Genomic DNA, 7855 nt, shown 5'->3' with positions numbered 1-7855 from the left:
TTTGTCACAAGTAAACTTATTTCTGTTCCATTTCTTGTTATAGGGGTAATTTTTGCTATTGTACTTCAAATATAACTGGGTTCATCAGATTTCTTTCTTCAACCAAACTTGTGTCCTTGAAAATCAACATTCCAATGATGTGTTTCTCTCATATATATGTACCAATCCAAAGGACTGCAGTTTGGGGAGACTGAGTGTGGCTGTGTGTGGGCACATTTCTGTATGTGTTGAGTTATAGCATGATCCACCTAAAATGCACATGCAACTTTTCATGTTATTTGCTTAACCATCCATTTAAAGTTTGGTAATAGTTTCTTAGTTACTTTTCTTGTTGCTGAGACAAAATATGTGACACCCAAAGTTAAAAAAGGAAAGGTTTATTTAGCTCACAGTTTGTAGAGGTTTCAGTCCACAGCCGATTGGCTCCAAGACAGGGTGGCATGGCAGAGGGGCATCACAAAAGAAAAACACTCCATGGCAGGCAGAAGGTAGAAGGCAGCAAGTGACAAGCAACCACAGCAGCCCTATTTCTGTCCATTATATTCTATCCAGGCTACCCACACTCACTCAGAGAGGCCCTTCCCATTATCCACTCTCAGAACTATGCCAAATCAATTAGTAAACTAATTTAATAATAACATACCCTTATTCCCAGCATCACACATTCTAGATCCAGCCTTCTCTGAAAAGCTCCACCTATGTCTATTTTGGGGCGACATCTAGACACAAGCCATAACAATAGGCAAACTTAGGGCAGAGGAGGTGAGCCAATCCCAGAGCCCACAAGGAGGCTCCCTGGCTGCCATTTCACCACTCCCAGGGCAGAGGAGGTAGCAAATCGCAGTGCCTAGGAGGAGGTTCCTTAGTCGCCATTCCACCACTCCCAGGGCAGAGGAGGTGAGCCACATGGCACCAGCAGCACCCCACACACTGAGGAAATGAGAAGACACATAAACAAGCCTCAAAAACAGACTTCCAGATCACCTACAACAACCCCAAAGGGAAACAAGATGGAACAATCCAATACTCAACCACTTGGACTCCCTGAACTGCCAAAAAAAGAGGATCTGGAAAAAATGAAATGAGAAATAATTTCTCAGTTAACAGCAGAGATTGTGCCCATAGTGCAAGACATGATTAATAAATCTAGAGAGGACACAGATAAAAAAATAGAAGATCTGAGTAACATGATGAAATCCCAACATAGGAAACAAATGGGACTCTATAAAACAGATACAAACAGATTTGCAGGACATTAAAAACTCCATTGAAAGTCTACGCAGCAGAATGAACCAATGTGAGGTCAGAATTTCAGATACAGAAGAGAAGATTGCAATTAGTGACCAGGAAAAGAAAAATTGCTTTAAAATTGTAAGGGACCATGAGAAGTCAATCCAACAGCTGCTAGACGATGCAAAGAAGAATAACATAAGACTGATTGGACTCAATGAAGAAACAGGTCAGAGTGCAGATGACATAAAAAAAACTGTTCACAGAAGTGATGGCAGAAAACTTCCCCAGCAAAGGAAAAGAACTTGACATACAGATAAGTGAGCCATAAAGGACTCGAACTAGCCTTGATGAAAAAAATCTGCACATAGGCATAGAATAGTTGGGATTCCAGAAACCCAACAGAAGAACAAAATTCTACAAGCAGTGAGAGAAAAGAAACAAATCACATACAAAGGAAAGCCCATCAGAATCACAGCAGACTTCTCAAACTATCTTTCAAAACTGACGGAGAAATAAGATAATTTCATGATAAAGAACACCTTAGGAACTTCATGAATATCAAACCAGCACTCCAAAAAATTTTAGACAATATCCTAGGAAAAGACAATGAGGATCACAACCCCAGGAAGCCCAGCAGAATGAATCCACTGGGCACGACAAATTAAATGCAAAGGTGGAGAATCCAACAAAAAGAAAAAATCATGACAAGGCTTTTAAAACTTTTAACTTCATCTCCCCAATGAGTGTATAATTCAGTCTTCTTATTGTACTGATTAGTATTTTTCTGATTCCAGTGTTGCACACCTTTCCTTATGCTGTAATGGCTATTTATCATCTTCTTGTGTCTACTTTTTAATTGGGTTGTCTATTAATGAGCTAGCTGTAAGAGTTCTTTATATATTCTGGTCATAGGTTATGTGCATTGTAAATATGGTCTGTTTAAGGACTACTTTTCATTTTAATGATGTCATTTAAAGTTCTAAATTTTGATGGAATTTCATTTATCAAGTTTTTTCTTTTATACCTCATGTCTTTTGTATCCTAGGAAGTTCTTGCCTACCCTAAATTCATAAACATTTTCCCTTATAATTTCTTCTTAAAGATTTATAGTTTTAGTCTTTCATATTTAGGTTCATAGATCCTTTCAAGGTATTTTTGTGTATAGAAATAAAGGGTTGAGGTTAATTTTTAATATACAGATACCAGGTATTCTAGTGCTATTTGCTGAAAACACTATCTTTTCCTCTGCTCTTGAATTGAGTTTATATTCTATAAAATGCTAATGTTAAATAATCTTTCAAAACTCAGTGGACCATATATGTGTGCTTCTATTTGTAGATTCTCTGTTTTATTCCAATGATCTATATGTCTTTCCTTGCACCAACACTGCCTTGATTACTGTAGCTTTAGAGGAAGTCTTAAAATTAGGTACTAAATGTCTTCCAACACTGTTTTGTTTTTCTTTTTCTTTTTGCTTTTCTAGGTCCTTTTTACTCCTACTTAACTTTTAAATTTCAATATCCAATTCTTCATTTATAGCAAGTATACATAGACCTGAATTTTTATATATACCTTGTGTTTTCTAATCCTGCTAAATTCATATACAAGTTCTATGGGCTCCTAGAGATTTCTTAGTATTTTCATCTACACATAAAGATTTTGCTTCTACCTTGGCAATCCTATCCTAATTTTGTCATTTTATTGCCAAACTATTCAGGTTTGGGCCTATGTTTCAAAGTTTAATGGACAGATGAAGAGTAAGCATATCTGCCCTTGTTCCCCACCTTAAGGAGAAAGCATTGTATCTTCTCCATTCATATAAGGCATTTTTGGTGGAAGTATAGAGTACATGTCTGTGATCTGTTGAGAAGGTTTTGTTCTCCTGATAGCTTTTACCATGAACAGCTGTAGAATTTAGTCCAATACTTTTTCTCCAACTAGTGACAGGAGCATATGGCTTTTTCCTTTCCTCTGTTAAAACGATGACTTTTGGGGGTGGATCTTCCAGTGCTGAACCAACACTGCCATCCCTATAAGAAAACCACTTTCTACATCCTGCCAGATCTGACTTCTAATAGTTTGTTTTGTTAAACAAATTTCTATCTATGCTCATACTTTTTTCTTCTATTATCTTTATCTAGTTTTAGGATTAGCACAATGTTGAGTTCCTAAAATGAGGGGAGAAGTATTCCTTTTTTCTGCTTTAAATGTTTGATATAATTTATCAGTTAAAATGTATATGAGCCTGTTGTTGTCATATAGGTAGGTTTTCAAGCTAGGAATATACTTTCTTTAATAGGTACTATTCAAATTTTATATTTCCTCCAGAGTTAGTTTCATTAATTTGTCTTCCAAGTTACTTCTTAGAAGTTATCAAATTTATTTCAAAAAAGATTTTTGTAATATGTTTTCTATATCCTTTTAAATTCTGTAAAATCTGTGGTAATGTCTCTTAGATCTTGATATTGTAATTTTCAAAATGTATAATTAATATTGTGAATAGGAAGAAAAGGTCTAAAGGAGTAGGGGAAGTGGGAGGGGTAGGAGAAAGGAATGAAGAGAAAAGAAAATTATGAGAAAAGGAAAAAATGGAAACAAAGTCTTTGCAAATAGGGAAGGGTGGAGGGGGTGAAGGGAGGGCAGGGGAAGGGGAAAAAAATAAGAACCAAGATATTCATGTAATCGTACAAGATCCCAATGATGAATGTAACTGTATTTTATACCTAAAATGCACCAATAAACTTAATGAGAAAAAAAAATGAAAAAACCCCCAAACAAACAATAGGCAAACTTTGTAATATCACGTATCAACCACTCACACAGCATCTTACTTCCTAGAAATAATATTTAGTGTATTAGGTGTCACTAAAATGAATTATTTTTTATTTACAGAGAGAAACACCATTTGCTCTGGGTGATCCTGAATCATCCAGCCATGACAATGTCAGTTGTTGGATGTCAGGAGCAGATGATGTCAATGGCTAGACATCCTCAGTAGTTGAAATATTTTTTTCTTAAAAATAAAATCTTTTGGAAGGATATTGTGATGAAAAGTTGCCTCTCCTTTTAACTCTTTATGTTGCTTCTGCAGAGGTTGTGATCCTTCAGTGATCAATGGAGCATTCTATTTGCCAAAAATCGAAGCAGTGTAAGGGTCTCATCAAATCTCAGCAGGTTCTGGTGCCAGGGTTTTGACTTCCCAGCCTCCCAACTGTGAGCTAAATAAACCTCTATTCTTTGTAAATTAGCCAGTCTCAGGTATTCTGTTATAGCAACAGAAAATGGATCATGAAAGTGGATTACTGGTTTTTAAACACACACACATTGTGTTTTCTATGTATTCTATTTAGTGTTTTGAAATGTGATATGTTTTATAATAATATTTCTACCTGGCACAGAGACTGAATATTTCTACTAAAATACTACCCAGTTGAGAAATATGGATGTCCTGATCAAGACTCATAGTTGACTTGCCAATATGCATTTATTCTAAACTTACCATAGAACTTTTAATTTTATTGGGACCAAAACCCTTCAAGTTGGGCTTTTTGAGATTTTGAGGCAATTAAAACCAAAAATCTAGCATAGTTCATTGACATTATTATTAAATTGTCCTTAAACTTTAACTAAATCTTTTTTTATCATCCTAAAAATATTTTTAAAAATTTTATGTACAGTAAACTTAGTCTTTTTGTGTGTACAATTCTGTGAATTTTGTAACATGTAGATTCATGCCATCATTACAATGAACAGGGTGTAAGATAGTCTCATTACACCTAAACTCTCTTTGGTGATTTCTTTTGGGAGAATATCTCCCCATCCTTAACCCCTAAGAGCCACTGACCTTTTCTCCGCCATTAAAATTTTGCCTTTTACAGAATGCTCTATAAATGAAACCATAAAGTATATTTTTTTGAGTCTGGCTTCTTTGATAGCATATTCCCTTTGGATACATCCTTATTCTATATATCTAAACTCTGTTTCATTTCATTATAAAATTGTACTACATATTGCTTATCTGTTCAGTAATTGATGGGTACTTGAATTGTTTTCAGTTTTTATTACAAATAAGGCTACTGTGAACATATGTGCATAGAATTTTATGTGAACACAAACTTATTTCTCCTAGGTAAATACCCGAGAGTGGGAATGCTTTGTGAGAGTGGATTCATTGTATTTATAGATTTGTAAGAGACCACCAAGCCATTTTCCAGAGTACTGTACCATTTTTGCTTTCTTCCAGCGTTTAATAAGGTACTGCTTGCTAAGCATCCTCATGCATACTGGGAATTAATTACCTCTTGCCCCATCCTACTAACTGAGCAGTCGTATCACATATACTTTTAGTGTGAAGTTCCCTGATATTGGACATATCTTCCTGTGCTTAATTTAGCATCTGTGCATCTTCTTGGTGAGATATTTATTTAATTTTTAGCCAATTTTTTATAATTGAGTTACAATTGGATTACCTGTTTTTTTACTATTGAGTTTAATAATTCTTTATATATTTTAAAAAATGATCTTTTGTTTTAATTTGGAAATATTTTCTTTCAGTCATTAGCATATCTTTTTACTTAATTAACAATGATTTCTGCAGAGCAAAATTGCTAATATTTGTAAAGTTTACTTATGAATGTCCTTTCTCCTTTGAGATGTTGAAATTTTCCTGGTTTCTCACATGAATAGTTATTTAGAATGGTATTTGAGACATTTTGCATATTACGAGACCTGCGTGGGACTGTTACATCTTTGTTAGAGCCTGTGTTTAACCTGGTGAGATTTAGCCACGTTGTCCCCCTGACATCACCGATTGACTCTAGGGTCGGTTCGGTTTTCAAGGCTTTTGCTGCGCTACGTGGCGCTGTTTCACACTTGCACCACCTAGTGGACAACTTGGTATTTTGTGACAGCCCGCCTCTGTACTTCTGTTCCCAAGGCGTTTGGTGAACTGTTTATATAGTATTAAACTGTTTATATTAAAGGCTGTTCATCTTTGGCTTGAGGGCGAGCCTGGCAGCCCACAGCCAACTTTCTGGGATTGCTTTCTTGAGCTCCCTTGTCATAGCTAACTTCTCAACATGTTCCTTCTTCACTGTGCCTCCTTGACTTGTTCTCTAAATAGACATAGACTTTTGTCTCCCCATTCTGTTCAGTACATTCTGTGAATGTTTCTGACTGTTACTCAACAAGGAGAACACAGAGAGCGGAGTAACAAATGGGGATGTCTGAGCAACCCCACATTCTTGGTGTCACAGTTCTGGTCAGAGGGAGGGCTGCTGTTTCTCCCAGCTTTGCTGCCTCCCTGGCCTCTGCTATCACTGGTCTAGGGTAGGAGAGCAAGAATAAAATTTTCTAACTTTGAACCTGTAGAGAGCCCTCTATCTGCTCTCTGGATCTTAGTACAGAAAGAGAGGACTTCTATTGGAGCTCTTTCTGTCAGCACTAGTGGAAACCTCTGGCATTCAGGCCACCTTGAGTTCAGTTGGAAGAGACTGGGGAATAAAAGGAACTGCAGTGTGCTTTTCAGAGGTGCTCAAGATTTATTTATTTTCCTTCTTCAACTCACCTGTTATCTCTTTTTTCAGAGTCCTCAGCTAACTGCTTCATACATTCTCTTTAGGGCTTTTGTTTATACTTGATGGGTGACTCAGAGTGAGTATTCTTATCCTATTGTAGTTTTTCATTGCTGTGACAAAATATTTTAGATAAATGACTTAAAGGAGGAAAGATTTATTTTGGCTCAAGGTTCAGAGGTTTCAGTCTATGGTCAGTTGGTTTCACTGCTTTTAGGCCTGTGGTGAGGGAGAGCAACATTGGTGGAAGGGTGTGGAGGAGCAAAGCTGTTCACCTCATAGAGGCTGGGAAACACTTTGTCCCCATCTCCCTTCCACCCTTTTTGGATAAGCTCAGAGCTAGGGGGAACTTCTCCCTGTCAAGAAAAGTCCTCACAGGTTCAGTGTGCAGATTAGGGAGGTACCTGAATTCCACATGACTGTGATACCCCTGGAGAAAAAGCTAATGTTGTGACTCATTCTGTGTTGCCTGAGCTGCTACTGCTCTGTGCTATCTTGGAACTAGAGCCACTGGTAAAGTGTGTACTGTTCTGGGGGTAAGTAGAACAGTAGAACATCATCCATTCCTACTGCATCCCATCTGCCTGGTAGCATGCCATCCCTGAGCTGAGATGCTGTCATGTCCTATTCCAATGGCCAAGCTCTTGAGGAGCAGCTCCACCTCCTTCATCTAGGTGCTGGTATGTCCTGTCCTCAGGACCCCAGATGGTGTACTGGAAATGAGGAATCTTGGTGAAGTGGAATGGGCATGTCCCTCAGTGCCAGAGCTGATGTGGCACCATCAACCACAGGGAAATAGTACGTTGGTTTAGTGGAGTAATTGTGTTCCTGAGGGCCCAATCTGACATTGTACCCCACCACACAAGGACATGGAGCTTTGAGCAAGAGGAACAGTTGTGTCCTCCTAGCACCTGAGCTTACATGGCATTCCATCCCTTTCCTTCTGGGACATAGAGCTTTGGCTGAGCAAGTGGGCAGTTATGATCCTTGGCACCTGAATGGACCACTGACCCCTGACCCCCTTGGCCCAAGCCACAGCTGTATCTTGT

Source organism: Heterocephalus glaber, unplaced genomic scaffold, assembly GCF_053883595.1.
Source record: "Heterocephalus glaber isolate CG9 unplaced genomic scaffold, H.glaber_assembly_v1.0 deba00001463, whole genome shotgun sequence".
NCBI classification, from domain to species: domain Eukaryota; kingdom Metazoa; phylum Chordata; class Mammalia; order Rodentia; family Bathyergidae; genus Heterocephalus; species Heterocephalus glaber.
This window is presented reverse-complemented; position numbering follows the sequence as displayed.